The sequence below is a fragment of the Triticum dicoccoides genome, chromosome 3A, assembly GCF_002162155.2.
Source record: "Triticum dicoccoides isolate Atlit2015 ecotype Zavitan chromosome 3A, WEW_v2.0, whole genome shotgun sequence".
Classification (NCBI taxonomy): Eukaryota; Viridiplantae; Streptophyta; class Magnoliopsida; order Poales; family Poaceae; genus Triticum; species Triticum dicoccoides.
In genome coordinates this window covers 755,621,150-755,645,281 of record NC_041384.1, presented here as the reverse complement: position 1 = coordinate 755,645,281, position 24,132 = coordinate 755,621,150, and the positions used below count along the sequence as shown (strand labels likewise).

Genomic DNA, 24,132 nt, shown 5'->3' with positions numbered 1-24,132 from the left:
GTACAAAACGGACAATGGTAGCATGTTCGTGTGTTACAAAGTTGGCATGGTATCATCATAATAGTTGCGGGAGAAAGTCTTCGCTTTTTCTTCGCTTGTGTCATTTGCTTATTGCGCCGTAACCATGGATAATCTTCATTGTTTATCAGGATGCTTGGGTCAGCCTTGACATTGAAGGGAGGAATTTCATGAAACTTTTCATAATCTTCAGACATGTCTGTCTTGCCGTCCACTCCCAGGATGTCCCTTTTTCCTGAAAGAACTATGTGGCACTTTGGCTCATCATACGATGTATTCGCTTCCTTATCTTTTCTTTTTCTCGGTTTGGTAGACATGTCCTTCACATAGATAACCTGTGCCACGTCAGTGTACCCAAGATTTTTCAGATCCACTGTTGTCATTCCGTACTGTGGGTCTACCTGTACCCCGCCGCCTAACAGATTGACCCATTTGCACTTAAACAAAGGGACCTTAAAATCAGGTCCGTAGTCAAGTTCCCATATGTCCACTATGTAACCATAATATATGTCCTTTCCGCTCTCGGTTGCTGCATCAAAGCGGACACCGCTGTTTTGGTTGGTGCTCTTTTGATCTTGGGCGATCGTGTAAAATGTATTCCCGTTTATCTCGTATCCTTTGTAAGTCAATACAGTCAAAGATGGTCCCCTGGACAACAAGTACAACTCATCACAAACAGTGTTGTCACCTCTGAGACGTGTTTCCAACCAACTGCTGAAAGTCCTGATGTGTTCACATGTAATCCAGTCGTCGCACTGCTCCGGGTGTTTGGCGCGCAGACTGTTCTTGTGTTCATCGACATACGGGGTCACCAAGGTAGAGTTCTGTAGAACTGTGTAGTGTGCTTGAGACCAAGAATATCCGTCCCTGCATATTATTGAGTCTCTTCCAAGAGTGCCTTTTCCAGTCAGTCTCCCCTCATACCGCGATTTAGGGAGACCTATCTTCTTAAGGCCAGGAATGAAGTCGAACACAAAACCCGATAACATCCTCTGTTTGATGGCCCATGGAGATGCTTCCTTCTGGCCTAGCGCGGTTACGGACATATTTCTTTAGGACTCCCATGAACCTCTCAAAGGGGAACATATTGTGTAGAAATACGGGCCCCAGGATGACAATCTCGTCGACTAGATGAACTAGGACGTGCGTCATGATATTGAAGAAGGATGGTGGGAACACCAGCTCGAAACTGACAAGACATTGCGCCACATCACTCCTTAGCCTTGGTACGATTTCTGGATCGATCACCTTCTGAGAGATTGCATTGAGGAATGCACATAGCTTCACAATGGCTAATCGGACGTTTTTCAATAGAAGCCCCCTCAATGCAACCGGAAGCAGTTGCGTCATAATCACGTGGCAGTCATGAGACTTTAGGTTCTGAAACTTTTTCTCTGGCATATTTATTATTCCTTTTATATTCGACGAGAAGCCAGTCGTGACCTTCATACAGAGTAGGCATTCAAAGAAGATTTATTTCTCTTCTTTCGTAAGAGCGTAGCTGGCAGGACCTTTATACTGCTTCGGAGGCATGCCGTCTTTTTTGTGCAAACGTTGCAGGTCCTCCCATGCCTCAGGTGTATCTTTTGTCTTCCCATACACGCCCAAGAAGCCTAGCAGGTTCACGCAAAGGTTCTTCGTCATGTGCATCACGTCGATTGAGGAGCGGACCTCTAGGTCTTTCCAGTAGGGTAGGTCCCAAAATATAGATTTCTTCTTCCACATGGGTGCGTGTCCCTCAGCATCATTCGGAACAGCTAGTCCACCGGGACCCTTTCTGAAGATTACGTAGTGTAAATCATTGACCATAGCAAGTACATGATCACCGGTACGCATGGCGGGCTTCTTCCGGTGATTTGCCTCGCCTTTGAAATGCTTGCCTTTCTTTCGACATTGATGGTTGGTCGGAAGAAATCGATGATGGCCCAGGTACACATTCTTCCTGCATTTGTCCAGGTATATACTTTCAGTGTCATCTAAACAGTGCGTGCATGCGTGGTACCCTTTGTTTGTTTGTCCTGAAAGGTTACGGAGAGCGGGCCAATCGTTGATGGTCACGAACAGCAATGCCTTAAGGTTAAATTCCTCCTGTCTATGCTCATCCCACATACATACACCGTTTCCATTCCACAGCTGTAAAAGTTCTTCAACTAATGGCCTTAGGTACACATCAATTTCGTTGCCGGGTTGCTTAGGGCCTTGGATGAGAACTGGCATCATAATGAACTTCCGCTTCATGCACATCCAAGGAGGAAGGTTATACATACATAGAGTCACGGGCCAGGTGTTGTGATTGCTGCTCTGCTCCCCGACAGGATTAATGCCATCCGCGCTTAAAGCAAACCATACATTCCTTGGGTCCTTTGCAAACTCATCCCAGTACTTTCTCTCGATTTTTCTCCACTGCGACCCATCAGCGGGTGCTCTCAACTTCCCATCTTTCTTTCGGTTCTCACTGTGCCATCGCATCAACTTGGCATGCTCTTCATTTCTGAACAGACGTTTCAACCGTGGTATTATAGGAGCATACCACATCACCTTCGCAGGAACCCTCTTCCTGGGGGGCTCGCCATCAACATCACCAGGGTCATCTCGTCTGATCTTATACCGCAATGCACCGCATACCGAGCATGCGTTCAGATCCTTGTATGCACCGCGGTAGAGGATGCAGTCATTAGGGCATGCATGTATCTTCTCCACCTCCAATCCTAGAGGGCATACGACCTTCTTTGCTGCGTATGTACTGTCGGGCAATTTGTTATCCTTTGGAAGCTTCTTCTTCAATATTTTTAGTAGCTTCTCAAATCCTTTGTCAGCCACAGCATTCTCTGCCTTCCACTGCAGCAATTCCAGTACGGTACCGAGCTTTGTGTTGCCATCTTCGCAATTGGGGTATAACCCTTTTTTGTGATCCTCTAACATGCGATCGAACTTCATCTTCTCCTTTTGACTTTCGCATTGCCTCCTTGCATCGACAATGACCCAGCAGAGATCATCATCATCGGGCACATCGTCTGGTTCCTCTTGATCTTCAGCAGCTTCACCCGTTGCAGCATCATTGGGCACATCGTCTGGTTCCTCTTGGTCTTCACCAGCTCCCCCCGTTGCAGCATCACCGTATTCAGGGGGCACATAGTTGTCATCGTACTCTTCTTCTTCGCCGTCTTCCATCATAACCCCTATTTCTCCGTGCCTCGTCCAAACATTATAGTGTGGCATGAAACCCTTGTAAAGTAGGTGGGAGTGAAGGATTTTCCGGTTAGAGTAAGACCTCGTATTCCCACATTCAGTGCATTGACAACACATAAAACCATTCTGCTTGTTTGCCTCAGCTGCATCGAGAAACTCATGCACGCCCTTAATGTACTCGCGGGTGTGTCTGTCACCGTACATCCATTGCCGGTTCATCTGCGTACATTATATATAATTAAGTGTCCAAATTAACAGAAGTTCATCATCACATTAAAACCAAAGTGCATACATAGTTCTCATCTAACAACATATAGCTCTCCAGAGCATCCAATTAATTAAACCATACATTGAAACTATGTAAAACATTTCAATGCGAAAACAAATGCGATCATAATCGCAACCAAGGTAACAATTGATCCAATGGCATAATGATACCAAGCCTCGATTTGAATGGCATATTTTCTAATCTTTCTAATCTTCAAGCGCATTGCATCCATCTTGATCTTGTGATCATCGATGACATCCGCAACATGCAACTCCAATATCATATTCTCCTCCTCAATTTTTTTATTTTTTCCTTCAACAAATTGTTTTCTTCTTCAACTAAATTTAACCTCTCGACAATAGGGTCGGTTGGCATTTCCGATTCACATACATCCTACATAAATAAAATCTATGTCACGTTGGTCGGCATAATTTTCATAAACAATAAATGAACCAATAGTTATAAAGATAATATATATACCACATCCGAATCATAGACAGGACGAGGGCTGACGGGGGCGGATACCAAAACCATCGGACTATATAAGATGCAATAATAAAAGTAAGAAAATAATACAAGTATCTATGTAAACATACAAGTAAGAATATTTTTCCTTTCAGAAAGAAGATAAGAACAAGAGGCTCACCACGGTGGTGCCGGCGATGAGCTCGGCGCGGGTGATCGACGGCGGTGAAGACGGGGACGGGGCGTGACGGACCGCTAAACCTAGACAAATATTATGGAAAATGGAGCTTGGAGGTCGAGCTTGGAGAGGAGAAAGCTTAAGTAGTGTGGCTCGGGCATTCCATCGAACACTTTGTGTGCATAGGAGGTGAGCTAGAGCACCACCAAGCCCTCTCCCCCTCGGCCAGAGAAAAACAGAGCACTGGGGTGCTCTGCTCGCGAGCGAGGGGTATATATAGGCACCTCATTGGTCCCGGTTGGTGACATGAGCCGGGACTAAAGGGGAGCCTTTGGTCCCGGTTCAAGACACGAACCGGGACCAATGGTGGTGGGCCAGGAGCGAGGCCCATTGGTCCCGGTTCATCCCACCAACCGGGACAAAAAGGTCCAAATGAACCGGGACCAATGGCCCACGTGGCCCGGCCGGCCCCCTGGGCTCACGAACCGGGACCAATGCCCACATTGGTCCCGGTTCTGGACTGAACCGGGACTAATGGGCTGACCCAGCCTGGACCAAAGCCCTATTTTCTACTAGTGCTCGTGAATACCCACTAATGCTTAACTAGCCAAAAATGGAAGGGAAAAAGCGAGACGACTATGACAACATGCACGGGCATGGCACCGGCAATGTAAGTCAATAAGTAAAGTCCTTATTGGTTGCACATAGTAATTAATTATATTTGTTATTTAATTTACTTTTTTGTTTGTTGTACAGATTGAAAACTGCGTTAGCGAAGAGTACAGACGTGCTAAGGTAGCACGTGAAGGGACTGTCCCAGAGGAAAAAACGAAGAAACCTAAACGGAAAGGTGGTGGCAGGAGTAGAAAGCCAAGCACGTCAGCGGTTTCATCGAACACGACTTGTAGTATGGACCGTGTGATGACATACATAAAGCTGCTTCACAAGGAGGTTCTCAATATACCCGAAAGATGTGCACAGATAATTTAGAAGTTGTATTGAACATGGTTTAATTGTTCAACTACTTATCGTGTTTCATTTGTGTTTGTAGATGGTAATGGAAAGGTTCAACACAGAAGGTGTGCTGTACAAACCCAATAAGAGGGACAACAATGACGAATTTGATAATGTAGGTGAAGGAGTTGGGATGGAGAATGGCCAGTACAAGTCATCAAAATATTGGCCAGATGTTGATTCACCTACCGACGTAAAGGTCCGAACATCTTTCACAGGTATCAATGATACCTCCGAGCCCGTTGATGACACGGGTGCTCCGACTACGACACCGGGTAAAGGTGAAGCTACTGATCCTTTCATTATAGACGATAATGGAAACTCTCCATCTTCGGCATGAACTGTACGTATAAAAGACTTTCCGTCTATGTCCCGAACCCCATAGAATGCTGATATTTCTGGTGAGTCTATGGATGCTTTGTCACCAACAAAGTCCGAAGACACGTTTGAGAGTTTCCCGGCAGATAGCAACATAGGTAATGGTGAAGGCAGTCAGGAAAATGATGGTAAGCGCAAAAGAAAAAAGTCAAAATATTGCCAATCCCCCTACGACATTCTCATTACCCGCAAGAAACGTGTTAAAAAAGTAAGTCAAGTACTACTTTATAATTCATTCACGCGTTATGTAATTTTTTTATTATTTTTAATGACTGTAGCTGCATTGTTTTAGACCTGTTTGCATCGTCACCACATTCAATTCTAGCAAGTTCTCTTAATATGACTCCGGATCACATAGAGGTAGCGAGAGTTTTTGTTGAGACTCTAGCATCGACAAAGAAGCATGCACACCGAACCGTGGTCGATATGCCGCCATCAGATGGGGACGTATGCATGCCAGCTAAGCTTAATGATGTCCTGACGTTTAAATGGTTGCATGGCGCTATAAGTATGAGTTTGGTTTTAACATACCTCTCATTTGTACTTCACAAGTTGTTAGAAATTTTTTGTTTATGTATGCAGATCATCAATGCATATTGTAAATGTTGGGGAACGTTGCAGAAAACAAAAAATTTCCTACGGTTTCACCAAGATCCATCTATGAGTTCATCTAGCAACGAGTGATTGGATTGCATCTACATACCTTTGTAGATCACGCACGGAAGCGTTCAAAGAACGGGGATGAGGAAGTCGTACTCGACGTGATCCAAATCACCGGAGATCCTAGCGCCGAATGGACGGCACCTCCGCGTTCAACACACGTACGGTCAGCGTAACGTCTCCTTCTTCTTGATCCAGCAAGGGGGGAGGAGAGGTTGAGGAAGATGGCTCCAGCAGCAGCACGACGGCGTGGTGGTGATGGAGCTGCAGTACTCCGGCAGGGCTTCGCCAAGCTCTATGGAGGGGAGGAGGTGTTGGAGAGGGAGAGGAAGGCACCAAAGGCAAAGGTGAGATGCCCTCCCTCCCCCCACTATATATAAGGGGCCTAGGGGGGCGCCGGCCCAAGGAGATGCAATCTCCTAGGGGGCGCCGGCCAAGGAGTGGGGGGCTTGCCCCCCAAGCAAGGGGGCGCCCCCCCTTTAGGGTTTCCCCCACCCCAGGCGCATGGGCCCTAGGGGAAGTGGCGCCCCAGCCCACTTTGGGCTGGATACCTTCCCACTTCAGCCCATGGGGCCCTCCGGGATAGGTGGCCCCACCCGGTGGACCCCCGGGACCCTTCCGGTGGTCCCGGTACAATACCGGTCACCCTGAAACTTGTCCTGATGGCCGAAATAGCACTTCCTATATATAATTTTTACCTCCGGACCATTCCGGAACTCCTCGTGACATCCGGGATCTCATACGGGACTCCGAACAACATTCGGGTTACTGCATATACATATCCCTACAACCCTAGCGTCACCGAACCTTAAGTGTGTAGACCCTACGGGTTCGGGAGACATGTAGACATGACCGAGATTGCCCTCCGGTCAATAGCCAACAGCGGGATCTGGATACCCATGTTGTCTCCCACATGCTCCTCGATGATCTCATCAGATGAACCACGATGTCGAGGATTCAAGCAACCCCGTATACAATTCCCTTTGTCAATCGGTATGTTACTTGCCTGAGATTCGATCATCGGTATCCCAATACCTCGTTCAATCTCGTTACCGGCAAGTCACTTTACTCGTACCGTAATGCATGATCCCGTGACCAGACACTTGGTCACTTTGAGCTCATAATGATGATGCATTACCGAGTGGGCCCAGTGATACCTCTCCGTCATACGGAGTGACAAATCCCAGTCTTGATCCGTGTCAACCCAACAGACACTTTCGGAGATACCTGTAGTATACCTTTATAGTCACCCAGTTACGTTGTGACGTTTGGTATACTCAAAGCACTCCTACGGTATCCGGGAGTCACACGATCTCATGGTCTAAGGAAAGGATACTTAACATTGGAAAACTCTAGCAAACGAACTATACGATCTTGTGCTATGTTTAGGATTGGGTCTTGTCCATCACATCATTCTCCTAATGATGTGATCTCGTTATCAATAACATCCAATGTCCATAGTCAGGAAACCATGACTATTTGTTGATCAACGAGCTAGTCAACTAGAGGCTTACTAGGGACATGTTGGTGTCTATTATTCACACATGTATTACGATTTCCGGATAACACAATTATAGCATGAATAAAGACAATTATCATGAACAAGGAAATATAATAATAATGCTTTTATTATTACATCTAGGGCATATTTCCAACAGTCTCCCACTTGCACTAGAGTCAATAATCTAGTTACATTGTGATGAATCGAACACCCATGGAATTCTGGTGTTGATCATGTTTTGCTCTAGGGAGAGGTTTAGTCAACGGATCTGCTACATTCAGGTCCATATGTACTTTACAAATATCTATGTCTCCATCTTGAACATTTTCATGAATGGAGTTGAAGCGACGCTTGATGTGCCTGGTCTTCTTGTGAAACCTGGGCTCCTTGGCAAGTGCAATAGCTCCAGTGTTGTCACAGAAGAGTTTGATTGGCCCCGACGCATTGGGTATGACTCCTAGGTCGGTGATGAACTCCTTCACCCAAATTGCTTCATGTGCTGCCTCCGAGGCTGCCATGTACTCCGCTTCACATGTAGATCCTGCCACGACGCTCTGCTTGCAACTGCACCAGCTTACTGCCCCACCATTCAAAATTTACATGTATCCAGTTTGTGACTTAGAGTTATCCAGATCTGTGTCGAAGCTAGTGTCGACTTAACCCTTTACGACGAGCTCTTCGTCACCTCCATAAACGAGAAACATTCCCTTAGTCCTTTTCAGGTACTTCAGGATATTCTTGACCGCTGTCCAATGTTCCTTGCCGGGATTACTTTGGTACCTTCCTACCAAACTTACAGCAAGGTTTACATCAGGTCTGGTACACAGCATGGCATACATAATAGAACCTATGGCTGAGGCATAGGGGATGACACTCATCTCTTCTATATCTTCTGCCGTGGTCGGACATTGAGCTGAGCTCAATTTCACACCTTGCAACATAGGCAAGAACCCCTTCTTAGACTGATCCATATTGAACTTCTTCAATATCTTATCAAGGTATGTGCTTTGTGAAAGACCTATGAGGCGTCTTGATCTATCTCTATAGATCTTGATGCCTAATATATAAGCAGCTTCTCCAAGGTCCTTCATTGAAAAACTCTTGTTCAAGTAGGCCTTAATGTTGTCCAAAAGCTCTATATCATTTCCCATCAAAAGTATGTCATCTACATATAATATGAGAAATGCTACAGAGCTCCCACTCACTTTCTTGTAAACGCAGGCTTCTCCATAAGTCTGCATAAACCCAAACGCTTTGATCATCTCATCAAAGCGAATGTTCCAACTCCGAGATGCTTGCACCAGCCCATAAATCGAGCGTTGGAGCTTGCACACTTTGTCAGCATTCTTAGGATCGACAAAACCTTCCGGCTGCATCATATACAATTCTTCCTTAAGGAAACCATTAAGGAATGCCGTTTTGACGTCCATTTGCCATATCTCACAATCATAGTATGTGGAAATTGCTAACATAATTCGGACGGACTTCAGCTTCGCTACCGGTGAGAAAGTCTCATCGTAGTCAACCCCTTGAACTTGTCAATAACCCTTAGCAACAAGCCGAGCTTTATGGATGGTCACATTACCATCCGCGTCTGTCTTCTTCTTAAAGATCCATTTATTTTCTATGGCTCGCCGATCATCGGGCAAGTCAGTCAAAGTCCATACTTCGTTTTCATACATGGATCCTATCTTGGATTTCATGGCTTCCAGCCATTTGTCGGAATTCGGGCCCGCCATCGCTTCTTCATAGTTCGAAGGTTCACCGTTGTCTAACAACATGATTTCCAAGACAGGGTTGCCATACCACTCTGGTGCGGAACGTGTCCTTGTGGACCTACGAATTTCAGTAGGAGCTTGATCAGAAGTATCTTGATCATCATCATTAACTTCCTCTCTAGTCGGTGCAGGCACCTCAGGAACATTTTCTTGAGTTGCGCCTTTTTTCGGTTCAAGAGGTAATACTTCATCAAGTTCTACTTTCCTCCCACTTACTTCTTTTGAGAGAAACTCTTTCTCTAGAAAGGATCCATTCTTGGCAACAAAGATCTTGCCTTCGGATCTGAGGTAGAAGGTATACCCAATAGTTTCTTTAGGGTATCCTATGAAGACGCATTTTTCCGACTTCGGTTCGAGCTTTTCAGGTTGAAGTTTCTTGACATAAGCATCGCATCCCCAAACTTTTAGAAACGACAGCTTAGGTTTCTTCCCAAACCATAATTCATATGGTGTCGTCTCAACGGATTTCGACGGAGCCCTATTTAAAGTGAAAGCGGCAGTTTCTAAAGCATTAGCCCCAAAAAGATAGCGGTAAATCGGTAAGAGACATCATAGATCGCACCATATCTAATAGAGTGCGATTACGACGTTCGGACACACCATTACGCTGAGGTGTTCCAGGCGGCGTGAGTTGTGAAACTATTCCACATTTTCTTATGTGTGTGCCAAATTCGTGACTCAAGTATTCTCCTCCACGATCTGATCGTAGGAACTTGATTTTTCTGTCACGTTGATTCTCAACCTCACTCTGAAATTCCTTGAACTTTTCAAAGGTTTCAGACTTGTGTTTCATTAAGTAGACATACCCATATCTACTCAAGTCATCAGTGAGGGTGAGAACATAACGATAGCCACCGCGAGCCTCAACGCTCATTGGACCGCACACATCGGTATGTATGATTTCCAATAAGTTGGTTGCTCGCTCCATTGTTCCTGAGAACGGAGTCTTGGTCATTTTACCCATGAGGCATGGTTCGCACGTGTCAAATGATTCATAATCAAGAGACTCTAAAAGTCCATCTGCATGGAGCTTCTTCATGCGTTTGACACCTATGTGACCAAGGCGGCAGTGCCACAAGTATGTGGGACTATCATTATCAACCTTACATCTTTTGGTACTCACACTATGAACATGTGTAGCATTACGCTCGAGATTCATTAAGAATAAACCATTCACCATCGGAGCATGACCATAAAACATATCTCTCATATAAATAGAACAACCATTATTCTCGGATTTAAATGAGTAGCCATCTCGAATTAAATGAGATCCCGATACAATGTTCATGCTCAAAGCTGGCACTAAATAACAATTATTAAGGTTTAAAACTAATCCCGAAGGTAAATGTAGAGGTAGCGTGCCGACGGCGATCACATTGACCTTGGAACCATTCCCGACGCGCATCGTCACCTCGTCCTTTGCCAGTCTCCGCTTATTCTGCAGCTCCTGCTTTGAGTTACAAATGTGAGCGACTGCACCGGTATCAAATACCCAGGAGCTACTATGAGTACTGGTAAGGTACACATCAATTACATGTATATCACATATACCTTTTGTTTTGCCGGCCTTCTTGTCCGCTAAGTATTTGGGGCAGTTCCGCTTCCAGTGACCACTTCCCTTGCAATAAAAGCACTCAGTCTCGGGCTTGGGTCCATTTTTTGGCTTCTTCCCGGCAGCTTGCTTGCCGGGCGCGGCAACTCCCTTGCCGTCCTTCTTGAAGTTCTTTTTACCCTTGCCCTTCTTGAACTTAGTGGTTTTATTGACCATCAACACTTGATGTTCCTTCTTGACTTCTACCTCTGCTGATTTCAGCATTGAAAATAACTCAGGAATGGTCTTTTCCATCCCCTGCATATTGAAGTTCATCACAAAGCTCTTGTAGCTTGGTGGAAGCGACTGGAGGATTCTGTCAATGACCGCATCATCCGGGAGATTAACTCCCAGCTGAGTCAAGCGGTTATGTAACCCAGACATAGTGAGTATGTGCTCACTGACAGAACTATTTTCCTCCATCTACAGCTGAAGAATTTTTCGGAGACTTCATATCTCTCGACCCGGGCATGAGCTTGAAAAACCATTTTCAGCTCTTCGAACATCTCATATGCTCCATGTCTCTCAAAACGCTTTTGGAGCCCCGGCTCTAAGCTGTAAAGCATGCCGCACTGAACGAGGGAGTAGTCATCAGCACGTGTCTGCCAAGCGTTCATAACGTCTTGGTTCTGTGGGACGGGTGCGTCACCTAGCGGTGCTTGTAGGACATATTCTTTCTTGGCAGCTATGAGGATGATCCTCAGGTTCCGGACCCAGTCCGTATAGTTGCTGCCATCGTCTTTCAGCTTGGTTTTCTCTAGGAACGCGTTGAAGTTGAGGACTACGTTGGCCATTTGATCTACAAGACATATTGTAAATACTTTAGACTAAGTTCATGATAATTAAGTTCATATAATCAAATTATTCAATGAACTCCCACTTAGATCGACATCCCTCCAGTTATCTAAGTATAACATGATCCGAGTTAACTAGGCCGTGTCCGATCATCACGTGAGACGGACTAGTCAAAATCGGTGAACATCTTCATTTTCATCGTATCTTCTATACAACTCATGCTCGACCTTTCGGTCTTCTGTGTTCCGAGGCCATGTCTGTACATGCTAGGCTCGTCAAGTCAACCTAAGTGTTTGCATGTGTAAATCTGTCTTACACCCGTTGTATGTGAACGTTGGAATCTAAGACCCGATCATCACGTGGTGCTTCGAAACAACAAACTGTCACAACGGTGCACAGTTGGGGGGAACACTTTCTTGAAATTATTATGAGGGATCATCTTATTTACTACCGTTGTTCTAAGTAAACAAGATGCAAAAACATGATAAACATCACATGCAATCAAATAATAATAGTGACATGATATGGCCAATATCACATAGCTCCTTTGATCTCCATCTTGGCGCTCCATGATCATCTTGTCACCGGCATGACACCATGATCTCCATCATCATGATCTCCATCATCGTGTCTCCTTGAAGTTGCTCGCCAACTATTACTTCTACTACTATGGCTAACACGTTTAGCAATAAAGTAAAGTAATTTACATGGCGTTTCTCAATGACACGCAGGTCATACAAAAAATAAAGACAACTCCTATGGCTCCTGCCGATTGTCATACTCATCGACATGCAAGTCGTGATTCTTATTACAATATCATGAACATCTCATACATCACATATATATCATTCATCATTCATCACAACTTTGGCCATATCATATCACAAAGCACTTGTTGCAAAAACAAGTTAGACGTCCTCTAATTGTTGTTGCAAGTTTTACGTGGCTGCAATAGGGTTCTAGCAAGAACGTTTTCTTACCTACGTGAAAGCCACAACGTGATTTGTCAACTTCAATTTACCCTTCATAAGGACCCTTTTCATCGAATCCGCTCCAACTAAAGTGGGAGAGACAGACACCTGCCAGCCACCTTATGCAACTAGTGCATGTTAGTCGGTGGAACCGGTCTCACGTAAGCGTACATGTAAGGTTGGTCCGGGCCGCTTCATCCCACAATACCATTGAAGCAAGATAAGACTAGTAGCGGCAAGAAAGTTGACAACATCTACGCCCACAACAAATTGTGTTCTACTCGCGAGAGAAGAACTATGCATAGACCTAGCTCATGATGCCACTGTTGGGGAACGTTGCAGAAAACAAAAAATTTCCTACGGTTTCACCAAGATCCATCTATGAGTTCATCTAGCAACGAGTGATTGGATTGCATCTACATACCTTTGTAGATCACACGCGGAAGCGTTCAAAGAACGGGGATGAGGAAGTCGTACTCGACGTGATCCAAATCACCGGAGATCCTAGCGCCGAACGGACGGCACCTCCGCGTTCAACACACGTACGGTCAGTGTAACATCTCCTTCTTCTTGATCCAGCAAGGGGGAAGGAGAGGTTGAGGAAGATGGCTCCAGCAGCAGCACGACGGCGTGGTGGTGATGGAGCTGCAGTACTCCGGCAGGGCTTCGCCAAGCTCTATGGAGGAGGAGGAGGTGTTGGAGAGGGAGAGGGAGGCACCAAAGGCAAAGGTGAGATGCCCTCCCTCCCCCCCCCACTATATATAGGGGCCTAGGGGGGCGCCGGCCCTAGGAGATGCAATCTCCTAGGGGGGCGGCGGCCAAGGGGTGGGGGGCTTGCCCCCCAAGCAAGGGGGCGCCCCCCCTTTAGGGTTTCCCCCACCCCAGGTGCATGGGCCCTAGGGGAAGTGGCGCCCCGGCCCACTTTGGGCTGGATCCCTTCCCACTTCAGCCCATGGGGCCCTCCGGGATAGGTGGCCCCACCGGGTGGACCCCCGGGACCCTTCCGGTGGTCCCGGTACAACACCGGTGACCCCGAAACTTGTCCCGATGGCCAAAATAGCACTTCCTGTATATAATTCTTTACCTCCGGACCATTCCGCAACTCCTCGTGACATCCGGGATCTCATCCGGGACTCCGAACAACATTCGGGTTACTGCATATACATATCCCTACAACCCTAGCGTCACCGAACCTTAAGTGTGTAGACCCTACGGGTTCGGGAGACATGTAGACATGACCGAGATTTCTCTCCGGTCAATAACCAACAGCGGGATCTGGATACCCATGTTGGCTCCCACATGCTCCTCGATGATCTCATCGGATGAACCACGATGTCGAGGATTCAAGCAACCCCGTATACAATTCCCTTTGTCAATCGGTATGTTACTTGCCTGAGATTCGATCGTCGGTATCCCAATACCTCGTTCAATCTCGTTACCGGCAAGTCACTTTACTCGTACTGTAATGCATGATCCCGTGACCAGACACTTGGTCACTTTGAGCTCATAATGATGATGCATTACCGAGTGGGCCCAGTGATACCTCTCCGTCATACGGAGTGACAAATCCCAGTCTTGATCCGTGTCAACCCAACAGACACTTTCAGAGATACCCGTAGTATACCTTTATAGTCACTCAGTTACGTTGTGACGTTTGGTATACTCAAAGCACTCCTACGGTATCCGGGAGTCACACGATCTCATGGTCTAAGGAAAGGATACTTGACATTGGAAAACTCTAGCAAACGAACTATACGATCTTGTGCTATGTTTAGGATTGGGTCTTGTCCATCACATCATTCTCCTAATGATGTGATCTCGTTATCAATAACATCCAATGTCCATAGTCAGGAAACCATGACTATCTGTTGATCAACGAGCTAGTCAACTAGACGCTTACTAGGGACATGTTGGTGTCTATTATTCACACGTGTATTACGATTTCCGGATAACACAATTATAGCATGAATAAAGACAATTATCATGAACAAGGAAATATAATAATAATGCTTTTATTATTGCCTCTAGGGCATATTTCCAATAGTAAACACCTGAAACACCGTGATTTTTCTGATCGTTACATTTCAACAACGTGGTTCCCCAAATTTATGTTGAGTAGGGCAAGGGGAAAGACCAAGTCAGTAAATGACTCAGAACATGTTACAAAGAAAACAAAAGTCAACGCAAGAGTAATGGATGAGTATTTCAGACGGGACAAGGTATTGCTTTCATATTTATTTGTTTTTATTAGACATTACTATTTAATTGCACTAACATCATTTGGTTACTATGTAGGCGTATTTTCCTATGCACGTTAATGATAATCATTGGATAACCATAGTGATGCACACCGTCAAGGAGGAGTTTCAAGTTCTTGACTCAAATTCTAAAGGCGCAATTAGCCAAAAAATTCGCAATATGATTGCCACCCTGGTACGCTATAATTTTCACACTCGCATTCAGAAAAATATTGAGTCATATATGGAGGCCAACTCAACTCTTACGGAGGCCAACTCAACTCAACTCTTGAATAACCATAGTATATACATTAAATTCTGGTTTGTTAATTTGTTTCAGAGAGCTGAAATTTCTAAGGATATTATGGAGGCCAACTCAACTCTTGAATCAAAAAAATTTCTAGATGTCTCATCGTGGCCAATTAATGAGTATAAAATGCCGAGACAAAACGATGGGTAAGTTAAATGAGTACAAGGAAGTGCATGCTATATCCTAAGCTGATCACACATGTTTATTGCAGAGTGTCTTATGGACTTTTTGTGATGTGGTGCACAAAATACTGGGACGGAGATCGCTGGACACATGAATTTGACCAGGAAGAGATTAATGAGTCAAGGCCACGTATTGTCGCAGAAATTATTTTTTCAGAGGTGAACAAATTAGAGAAGGTCAAGATGAAAATTGTTAAAATCATGGAGAAGGAATAAGTATTAGCATCGGTAGGGTTTTAGTCCCGTAGAAGGTTTCCCTACTGTTGTTGGATACTTTGAACGATTGTAATGCGACATGGCATTGGGATAGATTTCGACAATTTTTCATGTTTTATTTATCGCTTTCGTGTGAGCCTAAACATTTAAATGCGTGTGGGCAAGTAATATTTTTGCCGTCCTAAAATGTATCGGTTTGCGGCTGCGATGTTATATATACTGTTGTTTTTTCTACTCGCGGCGGTCATTTATTTATTAAAAAATATCCCCGCCGTCCTGAGTTGTCGCGATGTGGACAAAACATGCACAATTTCGCACGTCGATTGTGCTGGCAGCAGCGGCGCTGAATCCGACGAAAATTGCAGCCCAGCCCGTGCGGTGGCCGACAGCCGAGGCAGTGGCGGGCCCGCGCAGTCCCGCTAGTGTGGGCTGGCGCGATTCGCCGTGCGCCACGCGTGGGTCTGCTGGCCCAGCAGCCGACCGACCGACAGTCGCGCGCCCGGTGGCAGAGATCACGTCTCGCCCCACCCAGCGGGCACATGCAACGATCCCGAGGGGGAATATGGCGATCTGTCGGCCCATAAACGACGCGCGTCGGGCGCGTGGGCCGATCCTCTTCTTGTGCGGATGGGGACGCTGGCGCATTGTGCCGACTAAGTTTAGTCCCACCTCGCCCGCGGAGAGACGCGCCGACCGGTTTATATACTCCCGTCTTCGCCTTCTCACAAGCTCGCTACAGAACACTAATGAATGCCCTGTTGTACGCCGTGGCCTTCCCGCTCGCCGGCCGAAAAGCCTCCCAGAAGGCGTTGTAGTATACTGTTCGTGCGCGTGCCCGGCCACGGCTGGGCTTTTTTTCAAATATTTTTTTCACATACATTAAATTTAAAAAATGTTAATCTGTTGACAAAGTCATGACAGCAGTAACACACTCATATAAATATATCATGTTTCACACATAATAATAGAAATCACGTGTCTCATACCATGGAACAAGGTGGCATAAAGATTAACTCAAAGTGCCATGTCTCCAATCCTTAAACAAATAAACCGAAAGTGTCAGTGCCTTCCACGGAACAAGGTGGCTTAAAGAATTAACTCAAAGTGTCATGTCTCTTATCCCTAAACAAATAAACGGAAATTACGAGTGCCTTCAATTGATTATGAATACTTTATCTTTATGCCCGGTTCCTACATAACAAATTGTAAACAACTCATCAGACAATTGTAAAGCGAGAACCCAAAAAATAATTAAAATAATGTAAAACTTACTTTTCATTCTCAGCGCACGTTTGCCTCTATGACCCTCTTATAAATGCCACAAAGAGGACCGAGTTTTTTCTCAGAAAATGATTTTTGTCTTCCATTTTTTGTAACATTTGGATCTTTCTTTGCCCGCCCTGTCGTGCTCTGTTTAGGGGCGCCCTTCGTGGAAACTTTCACGGGATCACCTATGACATCAACATGTTGTTCCGGCTGACGTGGCTCCTCATGCACATTTCTTCTACTACCAACAGCATCATGATCAGGGACCTTTTTCTTCGCTATTATATTCCGCAGACACTACATCAACTCATCAAACATGAATGGATCATTTGAAGCAACATGAAAAGCTTCAGCTCCTGTTATACTGAGTTGACTATAGCGAGCATGCTGCTCTGCCCCTGTCCAACCCCAGCCAAACATGTCACTCTTTCGCTGTGCAGGCAGGCCACCTCTCGCAACTTTCGACATCCTCTTAAGGATGCAACACTTAGGTATTTTAGATATTTTCAGATGAACCAACACATACAGAATGTGTTTGCAAGGCAATCCTTTCCGAAGCATTCGTCCACAACTGCAGTCTATCGTATTTTCAGAGTTTTCAGCTCGATAATTTACGCTGAACTGAAATTTGCGGTTATTTCTCCATGTCACGATGAAGGTGTGGCAGTCAACTCCCACTAGCGTCTCAAAAATCTCAAGCTCTCCCATCTTCTTCAGATCTTGTTGAAGAATATAAAAATTGGAATGAGTGAATAATTCGGCAGCATGCTTCTCAATATCCTTATATTCTGTGCCTGATGGTGGCAATGACTGATTTGAAACACAGTCATCATGCGCCTCGTTCTCACGTAGTCGAACTATGCAATTCTCATAATGCACAACTAGGTCAACAATAGTCATACCGCCATCCAGGTGAAGGTGAAGACAAGAGTTAAGGCTTTCACTCCTCTGATTACTGCGCATACCCAGAAAAAAACCATCTGACAGATATGATGCTGCCCACAGACTCCTCTTCCTGTACATCCTACTCATCCATTCTTCTGTTTTATTAGTCTTCCATTTACGGACGAAAGCGTGCCATCTCGCCTCAAAGTTGGCTGGAGAGGTGGAGTAGTACAAGAGTGCCCTGAACTCATTTAGTGATTTGTAATTAAGGTGCTTCTGCATGTTTTTTTCCACGTGCCATGAGCAGAGACGGTGCAACACATCAACCAAAACCAACTGAATAGCTCGTATCATTGCAGCGTCTCCATCTATGATGATTGACCTTGGCTTTTTCTGACAATTGGCCCTCAGGAATGTCTGGAGCAGCCACACGTACGTCGCTTCAGTCTCGTCGGACACAATGGCACAACCAAAAACTGTGGTGCAACGGTGATTATTTACACCAACAAAGGGGATAAACGGCATACCATATCTGTTCATCTTATACGTGCTGTCGAACATAGTCACATCTCCATACAACTGATAGTCCCGCCGTGACTGTGCATCGCACCAGAACATGCTCTTCAAACGGCCCTCCTCATCGAGCACGTACTCAAAGAAAAAGTCTGGATCCTTCTCCTTTCTGCTCCTCATAATCCCGATTTCCGTGTTAGCATCACCCTTCGCAATCAACTTCATTTTTTCTCGGCAACATAGGTTGTACACGTCTCGTCTCAGAAATCCACACTTATCATACGAGCCATACCTGCTAATGAAGTTGTCGATGATGATATGCTTTCTGATCCCAGCTCCTTCCATCGCCAAGATCTCAGCTATCTGGTGATCTCCCATCACTCGATGTGACCGCAGAAATACCACCTCATCTGGTCTCGCTAACAAATGGTTGTGATCATCCATAAAAGCTGCCACGAACCAAACTCCACCTCATTTGTCCAACTTCACAACTAAATGTGCGCCACACTCGCAACGAGTCTCAGGTCTTAGCCTGCGGGTACGGCCCTCCGGGTTTAAAAATTTACTGAGACGTTTTCCTGCCCTCGAGCAAACGTATCGCCTATACTGAACAGTGGTTGAAAGTCCTTTTACTCGTTTCACCTTATCTTTTCTGATACTGAATCCACTGTCTTTGACGTAGTTATTATAGAACATGTAGGCCTTCCATTGTGATGCAAATGTTATACCCATAACCTTCAACTGTGTCTCCAGCGCACGTTGCCGGATTTCAGCTTCCTCAATGTCCATATTAGCTCCATCCTCATGCTCATATTCATCATCACCACTCCAACCATCAAAGTTAGCCTACAATTCACAGTTAGCCTACAATATTCCACATAAGCAAGTGTAAGCTGTCATCAACAAGTTTTTATTATTCAATGACATCTCAAATTTTGGACCGAACCTGACTTATGTTATCCGCGAAAGATTCAACACCATGATTTTCCTCGTTCTGGACGTCAATATCCTCCTGCACATAAAAAAATCATATGCACATGTAAGTACCATATGGTTCTTCATCCGACGAAAAGATTGTACATGACACTTACGTTCTCACTACAAGCACCCTCCTCCTTCTTTTGAAAATCCTCCTCAGGTAAATTATCGTACGACGACCAGGATTCGTTGTCGCTGCCATCATCATCATCTTTACTATCATTACCATTCGTACGATCAACAGTATCGCTATCATCCCACTCACTCGTGTCCAAAAACAGATCCGTAAATGCAGTTTCTTTATCCATTGAATGGTCTCACAACCAAGACTGCAATATTATAATAAAAATTGATCTATCAATTTTAAATCAAATTAAATGTACTACGATCATAAAGATGACAACTTCTTATCTAACAAGTGATTGCACATAATTATTTACAGATACAATTTTTTTTACAAACTAGACGGCTTACATGGCGTGCACGTGCACTTCGGCCGGCCTGGCGTGGTTGCGGACGGCGAGGACGTTCCTGAAGAGGTTGATCACGGAGTTGCGTGCGGCGACGGCGTCCACGTAGGCCACGTCACCGCGACGACCTGCACGGAGGCGACATCACGTACGGCGGGCGACTCCAACAACGTCCGCGCCGGCCAGATCCCGGGTGAAGACGGGGAAAATGGTCGGCGATCGGCGGGGAAAGGCGGCGATCGGCCGGATGGGAAGACGTTGGAATTGGCAGCGTGATCACGGCTAGATCGGCGGGTAAGGGCGGCGATCGGCGGGGCGGGGCGACGTTGGAACGGGCCGCGTGATCAACGCAGGTCGTGGTTTTTTTGTTTCGCACGACGGGGAGAGGGTAGATGCGAGCCGGCCGTATCGGCTCGAGCCGTGCGCTCGGCTCTACCTGTATGGGCACGCCGCATACGGCGCGGGATATGTTAAGCACCGTATGCCCAAAATGCCCTTATACGTTAAGCAGGGGGGGTGTACCGAAGCAGACCTCTTGAACTTTGAAATAATTGTCAGGCATGCTCCAACTTTCTTTGTTGCACGAGAACTCACTGAGACGATAATTCAAGTCACTACAGCTATAGCTGACGATTACCACTTTGAAGAAAGACGAATAACTCGGCAGCATCGGCGGCGATGGATCATCTTTGGAGCAACAATCCATGCTTGTTAGAATGGAATAGTCATTACTGTTGTGGTCATAAAAGACCGGGTTAACTTGTAGAGGAGGGAGCAAGTCACACGTGCCGACGAGCAGGTTGCATACCGCCAATTGAAAGATGCTTTTGTCCGGATAGCCGGGCATGTCCTGTGCTTCGACTTCCAGGCGCACAAGAACGAGGCCATGGCGCGAGACAAGAGGCTTTGCGCGGTCGAAGAGGCCGCCACGGAGAGGGGTCACGAAGGAGCTCAGGGCGCGAGGCCTAAGACCCAGAGGCGATGGCGATGCTGGGACGAAGTATGGCTCCGGGCCCCGAAAAGGCCCTGCATCCCCTTCCCCATGGCGATTTCCCTTGGTGAAGAAGCCGACGAAGGAGCAGGATGAATCGCCGGCGTCCTCTGGCCAGCAGCGCCGGAGAAAGCATGGATCGGTGACGAGGCGGCGCTACTGTTTGCACATCATGGCACAGCGGAAGAGGGCAGCCCCGTTCCTCACGCGGACAAGGATCTCGGGGAGGAGGTCGTCCGTGAGCGAGACTTCCATGGCGGCCGGCTCTACTTCCATGATTGGATCCGGGCTGATTAATTAGATTTGGTGCGCACGTACATAGACAAAATTTTGTAACATATATGCACATGTTTTTTCATTTTTTAGAAGGTTGTGGTTGGATGGTTAGAGGAAATGTGGTATCCCCAGCTCAGGAATGTGGTATTCTCAACCCATCAGGGTTCAAGTCCTGATCCTCGCATTTATTTCTGGATTTATTTTCAGAATTTCCGGCGACGCGCATTCAGTGGGAGAAGATGTTTCTATCGATGACTCGGTCTTCAATCTAATGTACGTACGTAGGAGTACATGTTTTCCTAAATCAATCAATATTAAATCTCTGTTTATATATAAGGCCCGATGTTCAAACAGTTCGATTGCGTTGTTCACCATATCCACATAATCACACGTTACCTCTATCACATCGGCATATCACGCCCACTGCTGCGTCTCTGGTTCGTGTCCTTGACACACTTCTATGGACATGAGTTTCCACGGATAATGCTAAAACTAGTTTCCGAACATATGAACCATGAGGCCATGCAAACACAAATAGCCAAATATAATATTCCACACGACAAAGAAAATAAAACAGAACATCCAAAATCGGTGATCAATATATATTCTCACATGCATGTCACAAAGAGGATTTTATTGCTTGATCTCATCATTATCCATTATTTGATACGTACAATGGTTTAGTACAACTCTAGTCACAGACCTTGCAGTAACAATTCAGAGTGGCTAGGCTAACGAGCCTACATGCCGAGTTTATGGCGTGATCTCCGAACGACTTCTGGCAGGCCAACATGCAAGATAGTTCTATGCATGTGGTGCCTGAAAAGGCAATTACCGCCCTACATTTGTCTGCAGACAAGAGTATACATAATTAAAAAAATTAAAAGAAATTCATGCAGCTCAACAGGAAATATTATTCTACTGTGTTCGAGAGGAGAAAGGAAACATGTACAGGGACAACAAGAGCGATTCCGTACCAACATGAACGGAATTTCCTAGCTGCACAAGCACCATAAGGCAAAGAAGAATAGCTTTTCCCTCCATAAGATCAGACTCAAACCTCTTATTCCCGTTTCTGTTTGGCCGTCGAGAATAATACACGATTGTATCTTTATATATACACTCGTCGCTAGAGAGCATTTACTCCTGGTTCACTTAAATAAGGTAAAATTGGGTTATATCTTCCAGATTGTCTGCATTTAATATTATTATTTATATACTAACATAAAAAGGCGCAAAGGGAGAGATTCAACTAAACCCAGTCGTAAAACCATGTCTATCGAACGACCTTGATTGCTCCAATGGCATGCACTCAACATGTTTCTTCTGCAATTAATATCATACCAAATATCAATATCAACGCTAGTAATCACATAATTGACATGCAATTAATATTCTACCTATTATCAAGATACGAGTAATATTATGCCAAATATCAACATGCTTGCATGTATGTATTTACTAGTATCTTAGATATGATGAACTAATTTAGTAAATACTCTAACTAAATTGTGCACCTTTGAGTGTGATCCATTCAAATCATTGGCAGAAACAACCGATCACCATTACCTCCAATGTGCTAAAGAATACCCCATCATCCTGGTCGACGAGGCCAATTTCGCCATCGTCCATCGAATCCGAGCCAAGTAGGATGGTGCAAGAGGGTCTCGATGCTCTGATCATGGGGAACAAGATGAGGATCCTCATCAGTCATAGGGCAGCCTTGGGAGGTAGAGCTTCTTTCGTGTCACAGAAAGACATGATGACGCTAATGTGTGTGTGATCCAACAAAATTAGGACTATCACATCCATAGTATTGATTGTTCTAGAGTATAGGGCTTTGATGGATCCATAGGTATTTGTTGTTCTAAATAATACATTGGGGAATCCATGGAGCTGTCATAGCCAAGGTTTTGGTTACCAGTCGAAATTTCAAGATTTCCCATGGTTACCACGTATTTCCGTGCCCCTCGGTAAATCGTCATACCGAGCAAAAAATACCATTTTTTAAATTTTTTTGAATTTAAACACTCGATTTACAGTAAGGTATGTAGGGTCTAATTAATGCAATGAAAGTTGGTTATGGCATGTTGGTAGCAACCTAGTTCCTGTTTTAAGAGGTCTCTGGTTTGAATATTCGTTCATTTTCTTATTTGAATTCAAAATTTAACTATAAAATTCGCTCGAAATATTCTCGGTATTTGTCGGTATTTCTCGGTAACCGTGGTAACCACATTTATCAGTCCCCCTCGGTAAAATTACCTCATTCGGTAACCAAAACCTTGGTCATAGCACTGCATGAAAACTTAGGTAGCCATGTACGTGGATCTTGTGGGTAGCCAGGTGATGTTCTACAAGTGCACATAGTTTGGTTGTACATTTTTGAAGTAAAGATATTGATCCCACATGGAGCAGATAAAGTGGTCTTTGCCTCTTAGACTTGCGATGATAAATTCAATCTTCTGTTTTAGAAAAAAAAACCAAATGATAAGTACAACACATGTGGCACGAAGCAATCCAGCCCTAGTGTTTTTTACAACTACTAGCAAAAGAGCACGTGCGTTGCAACGGGAGAAAAAACACAACACACACTCTTAACCGAACAACCATCACTCAAAATCACAATAGGTCCATCTCCTTTATTTTAGCGACGCATCATATTTGTGTTGCCGCTTATCCTTCTTCTCACCCTCGCCGGCGGTGGCCTTAGTGTTCACACAAACCAAAACGTGTTAGATTGTGGTTAATCCTAAGACGTCTCTCTCCCTCTCTCCTCCCTCTCCCTCTCGCCAGGCCGCGGACGGCGGCGGCAGGGACGTTTTTCCTCTCGCCAGGCCGCGAGATCTCGGGATGGGAAGGCTCGATCCCCTTTTTTCACGTCACGCGATGGATCCGTCGGGGGCTTCTGCTGCGGCACCAGCGGGCCCCTGTGCCTCCTGGCAGCGGCCTTCGCGGGTGGCAGCCGCGATAGCTCCGTCGGCGGGTGCCTGGCCTCCGGCTCG

General features: G+C 45.5%; 1 long non-coding RNA gene across 1 annotated transcript; it reads right to left on the bottom strand.

Annotated features, from left to right (window-relative positions):
* Positions 1–21,706: 21,706 nt before the first annotated feature.
* Positions 21,707–22,210, bottom strand: LOC119273685. The gene is made up of 2 exons (XR_005134946.1): positions 22,108–22,210; positions 21,707–21,979 (listed from the first exon to the last, which is right to left on the bottom strand). It is a non-coding gene; the product is annotated as an uncharacterized LOC119273685 (long non-coding RNA).
* Between the last annotated feature and the right edge of the window lie 1,922 nt (positions 22,211–24,132).